At 38.6% G+C, this 9,485-nt stretch overlaps 1 long non-coding RNA gene across 1 annotated transcript; it reads left to right on the top strand.

Moving 5' to 3' along the window:
• Positions 1-1,881: 1,881 nt before the first annotated feature.
• On the top strand, positions 1,882-8,717 carry LOC133543661 (uncharacterized). Its single transcript, XR_009804466.1, has 2 exons — positions 1,882-1,918; positions 7,858-8,717. It is a non-coding gene; the product is annotated as an uncharacterized LOC133543661 (long non-coding RNA).
• Positions 8,718-9,485: the final 768 nt, after the last annotated feature.

The following is a 9,485-nucleotide window of genomic DNA, read 5'->3' as shown; positions in this document are numbered from 1 at the left end:
GGTGTATCCCGCCTTCCGCCCGATTGTAGCTGAGATAGGCACCAGCGCCCCCCGCGACCCCAAAGGGAATAAGCGGTAGGAAATGGATGGATGAATGAAGTTCCTGGTCAAAGCTGTTATACATTATATGCCTTGAGCTCTTACTTTGAAGGCCCTAAGAGCGGAAGTGGTGACACGAGGAGTGCAGCGGAGATGTTTATATATGTCGCCTATACTGTATAAAAGTACAAAATAACAAACACCGAGGGAGGCTCCAGTTTTACACGAGGACCACTTTATTTACTTTCTTTCAAAAACCTCCGCTCCACTCAACCTCTCACCACTTCCGCTCTCAGTGACTTCAAAATAAGAGCGCGAGGCAAATACTGTATAACAGCTTACAACAGGAACTTAACATCACAAAGGGGCAAGCCCATAAAATAGGTTGCATTATTTTGTGGTTTTATACAGTATAGGCGACATATATAAACCATTGGTTACATTTTTTTGTTGTTGTTTTGTGTGTTGTGAGGCTCTGTATTTTTGGGGGGACAGGTTAATATGTTTTTGTTTTAACTGCCTGTGTTGTTTTTGCACTTATCCTGTTATTTGTGTTGAAACGAGGACGTTTCTTTTTGTAGGAGGGGAGGTATGTAACCTATTTTTATGGCCTTGCCTCTTTGTGATGTTAAGTTCCTGTTAGAAGCTCTTCTACAGTGTATGCCTTGGAGTCTTATTTTGAAGGCCCGAGGAGCAGAAGTGGTGACAGGTTGAGTGGAGTGGAGGTTTTTGAAAGAAAGTAAATAAAGTGGTCCTAAATAAAGTGTAAAACTGCAGCCTCCCTCTTTCTTATTTTGTACTTTTATACAGTATAGGTGACATATATAAACTCTCGCTTACAATAACAAAGACGCGGGCTCTAGTTTTACACGAGGACCACTTTATTTCAAACTTGTTTTTTAAATGTTTATTTACAAATTTCAACAATAACAAACAGATGAGAAACAATAATCAAAATAGTTCAAAAACAGTATAAAACATTACAAAAAATTATAAAAACAGTCCAAACAGCGCCAGGAGATTTTAAATTCAAAGTAACAAAATTAGAATACAAAAATATATATATATATATAATAACCAAGTGCAAATTAATTAAGCCATAGGCTCATTCAGATTCATTAAATAACTTAAATTTGGAACACAGTGTCATTGTTTTCAACTTTATTTCAACCCCTTTTTTTTTATTTATAAATTTCCACAATTACAAACAGTAAGTCCAACAACAATATAAAACATTACAAAACATTATAAAAACAGTCCAAACAGCGCCAGGGGGTTGTAAATTCAAAGTAACGAAAATAGAATACAAAGAAATGAATACATAATAAACAAAGTACAAAGCCATAGGCTCATTCAGATTAATCAAATAACTTAAATTTGGAACACAGCATCATCGTTTTTAACTTTATTTCAAACCTGTCTCTGCCTGCGTCACACAAGTGACGTCACTGTTGGAGAGCCATATAGCACACCGTGATTGGTGGATTCCTTCAGCTCCGCCCACAACGCTGTCAAGCACCATTCATATCAAACTCTCACTAACATTCAACTTTCATATTAGCGTGGGAGCCGCAAAATAAGATCTCGCGTGTCTGAGACCCTGGTCTAATATATATATAGATGTGTCAGAAGTGCTACTGACACTTTGATCATGTTTGCTTTTCCTGTCTTTGAAATCACTTCCCGTCCTGCTGCTCTTATTTTCTGTTCACTGTTTCCTGTTTGCTCTCTGTCTTTTGTGGCACCTTTATTCTCTGCTCCGTGTCTGCACACCTGTTCCTCGTTTAATTAGTTGTATTTAGTTCCACCTGAGTCCCTCCTTCACTGCCTCATCATTATTCTTTTTTGACGGATGTGGATCGGACGGGTTTTATTCGCAGTGAGTAATACTTTGCTCTTTTACACTGGCGTTCTATTGTTTGTCTTCATGCTTCTACCGTGTGCTTTATTGCTGATTTAAAGTTGTGTTTGTGTTGCTGTGACAGTTTGCTCTTTTACACTGGCGTTCTATTGTTTGTCTTGATGCTTCTACTGTGTGCTTTATTGCTGATTTAAAGTTGTGTTTGTGTTGCTGTGACAGTTTGCTCTTTTACACTGGCGTTCTATTGTTTGTCTTGATGCTTCTACTGTGTGCTTTATTGCTGATTTAAAGTTGTGTTTGTGTTGCTGTGACAGTTTGCTCTTTTACACTGGCGTTCTATTGTTTGTCTTGATGCTTCTACTGTGTGCTTTATTGCTGATTTAAAGTTGTGTTTGTGTTGCTGTGACAGTTTGCTCTTTTACACTGGCGTTCTATTGTTTGTCTTGATGCTTCTACCGTGTGCTTTATTGCTGATTTAAAGTTGTGTTTGTGTTGCTGTGACAGTTTGCTCTTTTACACTGGCGTTCTATTGTTTGTCTTGATGCTTCTACTGTGTGCTTTATTGCTGCTTGAAAATTGTTTGATTCGCATTGCACGTGCACATGTGTTAGGAACACAACATGTAGAAACACACATTTAGTGACAAACATGCACATGTGTTAGGAACACAACATGTAGAAACACACATTTAGTGACAAACATGCACATGTGTTAGGAACACAACATGTAGAAACACACATTTAGTGACAAACATGCACATATGTTAGGAACACAACATGTAGAAACACACATTTAGTGACAAACATGCACATGTGTTAGGAACACAACATGTAGAAACACACATTTAGTGACAAACATGCACATGTGTTAGGAACACAACATGTAGAAACACACATTTAGTGACAAACATGCACGTGTTAGGAACACAACATGTAGAAACACACATTTAGTGACAAACATGCACGTGTTAGGAACACAACATGTAGAAACACACATTTAGTGACAAACATGCACATGTGTTAGGAACACAACATGTAGAAACACACATTTAGTGACAAACATGCACATGTGTTAGGAACACAACATGTAGAAACACACATTTAGTGACAAACATGCACATGTGTTAGGAACACAACATGTAGAAACACACATTTATTAGTCAGTGACAAACATGCACATATGTTAGGAACACATGTAGAAACACACATTTAGTGACAAACATGCACATGTGTTAGGAACACAACATGTAGAAACACACATTTAGTGACAAACATGCACGTGTTAGGAACACATGTAGAAACACACATTTAGTGACAAACATGCACGTGTTAGGAACACAACATGTAGAAACACACATTTAGTGACAAACATGCACATGTGTTAGGAACACAACATGTAGAAACACACATTTAGTGACAAACATGCACGTGTTAGGAACACAACATGTAGAAACACACATTTAGTGACAAACATGCACGTGTTAGGAACACAACATGTAGAAACACACATTTAGTGACAAACATGCACGTGTTAGGAACACAACATGTAGAAACACACATTTATTAGTCAGTGACAAACATGCACATGTTAGGAACACAACATGTAGAAACACACATTTAGTGACAAACATGCACATGTTAGGAACACAACATGTAGAAACAAGACACATTTAGTTGCTGACAAGCTGTCTGTCACCATGGCTCTCAACTGCTGGCCAAGAGAGTCAAGGTGTGGCTGAGTGTTTGCTACAGGTGAACACACCTGCCCTCACTGATTAGTGTTTGCTACAGGTGAACACACCTGTCCTCACTGATTAGTGTTTGCTACAGGTGAACACACCTGTCCTCACTGATTAGTGTTTGCTACAGGTGAACACACCTGTCCTCACTGATTAGTGTTTGCTACAGGTGAACACACCTGCCCTCACTGATTTGGTCCAACTATGGTTGTCAAAAGCTGGGTGTTTAGAAGGACATTTCAAAGTTGGGATCTCCAAGCTCAAAAGTACGCTGTGAATACTTTTACACTTGTGATGCTTTGTTTTAGGTGTATTTACATAAAGTTGTCAGCTCTCCATGCATCACCAAACATCTGCAGAGATGTTGGTGCTGGCTTTCTTCTTCTTGTTGTTGTTGTTGTTGTTCACCTTTGACATTTTGGGGTTTAAATAAATGTTAAAGTGTTAAACTGCATGTTTTGCCGTCCTTGGTTTGAAAGTCCAGTTTACAATGCTTACATGACCTTCACCCAGGGCGGGGTGTGATAGTTGCTGCTTTTTGGTGTGTGTGTGTGTGTGTGTGGGCTTTATAGATTTCGATATTTATTAGTAGGGGTGTGGAAAAAAAATCAATTCGAATTAGAATCACCATTTTCATATTGTGCAATTCAGAATCAATTCTCATTTTAAGAAAAATCTACTAAAAAAAGAAAAAAAAATATTTTTTAAATTAATCAACCCAACAAAGCACTACACAGCAATACCATAACAATGCAATCCAATTCCAAAAGCAAAGCTGAGCCAGCAACACTCAGAACTGCAATAAACAGAACAATTGAGAGGAGACACAAACACCACACAGAACAAAACAAAAGTAGTGAAACAAAAATGATTAACAGTATCAATATTATGATTTCAGCAAAGCAGTGATTAAAAATCCCTCATTGACATTATCATTAGACATTTATAAAAATAATAAAAAAGAACAATAGTGTCACAGTGGCTTACACTTGCATGGCATCTCATAAGCTGGACAACACAATCCAATGTTGTCCATTGTTTGCACAAAGATAAAATAAGTCATATTTTTGGTACGTTTAACAGTTCAAACAAATTTACATTATTGCAATCAGTTGATAAAACATTGTCCTTTACAATTATAAAAGCTTTTTTTTAAAAATCTACTACTCTGCTAGTATGTCAGCAGACTGGGGTAGATCCTGCTGAAATCTATGTATTGAATGAATACACAATCCTTTTCAATTGGAAAAATATTGTTGTGAATTCAGAATCGCGTTGAATAGAAAAATCTGAATTATAATCGAATTGCGACCCTAAATCGATATTGAATCGTGGGACACCCAAAGTCAGTTCTTTTGGTTTATTTTGTGGACTGCGTGGTTGGTAGAGTGACCGTGCCAGCAACCTGTGGATACCTCCAATCCACTTTATTTACCGTATATAGCACATTTAAACAAAATGTTTCCGAAGTGCGGCACAACAATATTACAAACAACATTCGAATACTATCTTAAGCTCCACCAATGACTAAATAAAAATAAAAATGAATAATAATAAATATGTACATAGAATAGAATGTACTTTATTGATCCTTGGGGGAAATTCAACACCACAGTTCGCTCACAATGATATATATATATATATATATATATATAAAATATTATTATCATCATCATCATAGTTTGTGAGCGAACTGTGGTGTTGAATATCCCCCAAGGATCAATAAAGTACATTCTATTCTATGTAAATATTTTCCCACTAAAGGAATAAATGTTTTGCTATGTCCTCATTTTCAATACAATGCAACTGTAAAAAATGTTCATAACATCGGAGGCTAGCAATTTGTGTTTTGTGGTAGTGTGCTTACAATTATGCTTCATAAAACTTTCTGAATTGTAAACTTAAAGGATTATATTTTCTGACCACACAACTCACGTAGTGTTAAAAGCCAAAGAATAAAAATGGGTCTTAAGACGAGACTTAAAACACTCCACATCGGGAGCAGTTTGAGTATGGAGGGGCACAGTGTTCCACAGCTTAGGGCCGACCACAGAGAAGGTCCTGTCTCCCCTAGTTTTAATTCCTGGTTCAATTCCCACCTTCTATTGACCTCGTCATGTACGTTGTGTCCTGAGCAAGACTCTTCACTCTTGTTCCTGACGGTCGTCGACAAGGCTAATGTTGGTTTGGCGTTGGTAGTCTGAGGCCAATGTTCAAGTACCAATAATTGTCTCACACTGTGTGGCAAAATTATCTGCATTTGACTCCTCACCCTGGATCACCTCCTGGGAGGTGAGGGGAGCAGTGAGCAGCAGTGGTGGCTGAGCTCGGGAATAAATTTGGGTGATTAAACCCCCAATTACAAGCCTTGATTCTGAGTGCCAAGCAGGGGAGTAATGGCTCCCATTTTTATAGTCTTTGGTATGACTCAGGCGGGGTTTGAACTCCAAACCTACCCATCTCAGGGCGGACTAATTGGTTTGGCGTTGGTCGTGTGCGACGCCAATGTTTATGTATGTTGCGTTTTATGCTCTTTTACAGGCCTGACATGTATGTATTTATGCTCGTATACAGGCCCGGCATGTATGTATTGTTTATGCTCGTATACAGGCGCGGCATGTATGTATTATTCATGGTCCTTTACAGGCGCGGCATGTACGTATTCATGGTCATTTACAGGCCTGACATGTATGTATTGTTTATGGTCATTTACATGCCCCGGCATGTATGAATGTGTGTATTGTTTATGCTCATTTACATGCTTGACATGTATTGTTGATGCTCATTGACAGGCTTGACATGTTTGTATGTCATGTCAAGCATGTCAATAAGCATTAACAACACATACATGCATGTGGAGTCTGTCAATGAGCATTAACAATACATACATGCATACGTGTGGAGCTTGTCAATGAGCATTTATAATACATACGTGTGGAGCATGTCAATGAGCATTTATAATACATACGTGTGGAGCATGTCAATGAGCATTTATAATACATACGTGTGGAGCATGTCAATGAGCATTTATAATACATACGTGTGGTGCATGTCAATGAGCATTTATAATACATACGTGTGGTGCATGTCAATGAGCATTAACAATACATAATGTGTGGAGCATGTCAATGAGCATTTATAATACATACGTGTGGAGCCTGTCAATGAGTATTAACAATACATAGGCTCCATATGTATATGTTTTGGAGTGTTTCTTTTTGTCCTGAGATAAAGATAAATTTCATGAAGGCATCTTGTGAATGTCAACATAGATAGATAGTACTTTATTGATTCCTTCAGGAAAATTAAAATTCCAGCAGCAGTGTACAGAGTTGAGATCAATTTAAATAAAAGTAAATAATGGGGGTTTAAATGGAAACACAATAGAGAAATATTAAAATAAGAATAAAAAATAAAAAGCAACAATGGGGGGGAAAAAAAAATATATAGATAACAGTAAAATAAGAATATAACAAGACAAAGTAGGCAGTAGTGACCATGTTATGAAAACGTAATGCACATGACCAAAGTAGGGTTAGAGAAAGAAAGAAGGGTGGGCGTAGCATTTTCATTTTGTGATGTTAAGTTGGTCCTGTGATGAGGTGGTGACTTGTCCAGGGTGTACTCCGCCTTCCGGCCTGATTGTAGCTGAGATAGGTATCCGTGACCCCAAAGGAAATAAGTGGTAGGAAATGGATGGATGGATGAATGAAGGTGGGGCTGAGTGTTTGCTACAGGTGAACACACCTGCCCTCACTGATTTGGCCCTACTATGGTTGTCAAAAGCTGGGTGTTGGGACATTTCAAAGTTGTGATCTCCAAGCTGAAAAGTACGCTGTGAATATTTTTGCACTTGTGATGCTTTATGTAAGATGTATTTACAAAAGGTTCTTAGCTCTCCATGCATCACCAAACATCTGCAGAGATGTTGGTGCTGGCTTTCTTCTTGTTCATCTTTTGACATTTTGGCGTTTAAATAAATGTTGTGCCATCCTTGGTTTGAAAGTCTGGTTTACAATAGTTACATTACCTTCACCCGAGGCGGGGGGGGGGGGGGGGGGGGTGATAGTTGCTGTGTGTGTGTGTGTGTGTGTGTGTGTGTGTGGCCGGCCAATGTTAGATGTATTGGGTATCTGGGGAAATAAGAGGTTGGCATCACTAACATAGCCCTGTGCTGGTTTACGTCCTCCCTCAACAACGGAACCTTCTCTGTGAACAGAGCCAAACATTCCTCCCGCTGTGCCAACCTCACCTGTGGGGTCCCTAGGGCTCAATACTGGGTTCCATCCTGTTCTCCATCTACATGCTCTCCCTCAGCCAAGTCATTCATCGCCTTAAAATTTCCTTTCATTTCTACACTGATGATACTAAATCTATCTTCCACTCAAGACAGACGATCCCTCTGGACTGGACCATTTGAAGGACTGCTTGCAGGACATAAAAGAGTGGATGTCAAAATTTCCTGCAGCTCAATGACAGAGTGAAATTCTTCTGTTCGGGAACTCCAACCCCCCAACTGTGCACAATAGCCAAGATCAAGTATGTCCTCTCCCCCAGTGACTTAGAGGGTCGTGTTCATGCTCATCTTCTGCAGACTGGACTAATGGAATGCCCTCTATGCTTGGGTCACTGACAAGACCATATATAGCATGCAGTTGGTACAAAATGCTGGTGACAGGCACAAAAATGAGGGAACACATTTTTCCCATCCTCTCCTCCCTTCACTGGCTCCTGGTGAAGCACAGAGTGAAATTTAAGATCCTTACGTATGTCTTCAAAGCGCTCCGTGGTCTTACCCCAGCTTACATCAAACATCTCCTGGACCAACCTATCAGCTCCAGGCTTGGTCGTTGCCTCAGATCTGACAACCAGATGACCTTGAAGGTTCCACAGTCAAACCTAGTGACAAAGAGAGACTGTGCATTTTCAATGATGGTACCTGGCCTATGGAATAAGCTCCCCCTGAAAGTCAAGTCCGCCACCACTCTGGACACTTTTAGAGCACAGCTTAAAACTCACCTCTTTGCCGCAAATGACTTGATTTGTGTTCATGTGTCTTAAATGTTTGTTCTAAATTCCTTTTGTGTCCCTGTTTTTTTTTTTGTTTCTCCACTCAGGCTGCACCCCAGGCTGATGTAATGGTTCCTTGTGTGGGTGCAATAATTGAAAATAACTACACTTTTTTTGTTTCTTCAAGGTCAATTTTGTGGAGTCTGGTCTACAATACAAAGTCTATGTATATTTTCTTTTTTTTTAATCTTTTTTTTTTATCTTCAAGGTCAATTTTGGGGGTCTAGTCATCTACAATACAACGTCAAAATGTATTTCATTTGTCATGTTTTTTGTTATCTACAAGGTCAATTTTAAGGAGTCTGTTCATCTACAGTGCAAGGTAAATTTGTATTGTCATGGTTTTTAACTACAAGGTCAGTATGTAATTAACTTGTGTCACTGTTTTTGTTTCCTCATGGTTTTTGATATCTACAATACAAGGTAAATGTATTTTTTTGTAATGGTTTTTATCTTAGAAGTCAATTTTGTGGGGTCTAGTCATCTACAATACAGGGTCAGTATGTATTTAACCTGTGTTATGGTTTTTAACTACAAGGTCAGTATGTATTTAACCTGTGTCACTGTGTTTCCTCATGGTTTGTGATATCTACCATACAAGGTCAATATGTATTTCATTTGTCATGGTTTTTGTTATCTACAAGGTCAATTTTAAGGAGTCTGTTCATCTACAATACAAGGTAAATTTGTATTTTATTTGTCATGGTTTTTAACTACAAGGTCAGTATGTATTTAACTTGTGTCACTGTTTTTGTTTCCTCATGGTTTTTGATATCT

Source organism: Nerophis ophidion, linkage group LG26 (genome assembly GCF_033978795.1).
Source record: "Nerophis ophidion isolate RoL-2023_Sa linkage group LG26, RoL_Noph_v1.0, whole genome shotgun sequence".
NCBI classification, from domain to species: domain Eukaryota; kingdom Metazoa; phylum Chordata; class Actinopteri; order Syngnathiformes; family Syngnathidae; genus Nerophis; species Nerophis ophidion.
The sequence above is the reverse complement of the archived record's forward strand: the minus strand, read 5'-3'. Positions and strand labels throughout refer to the sequence as shown.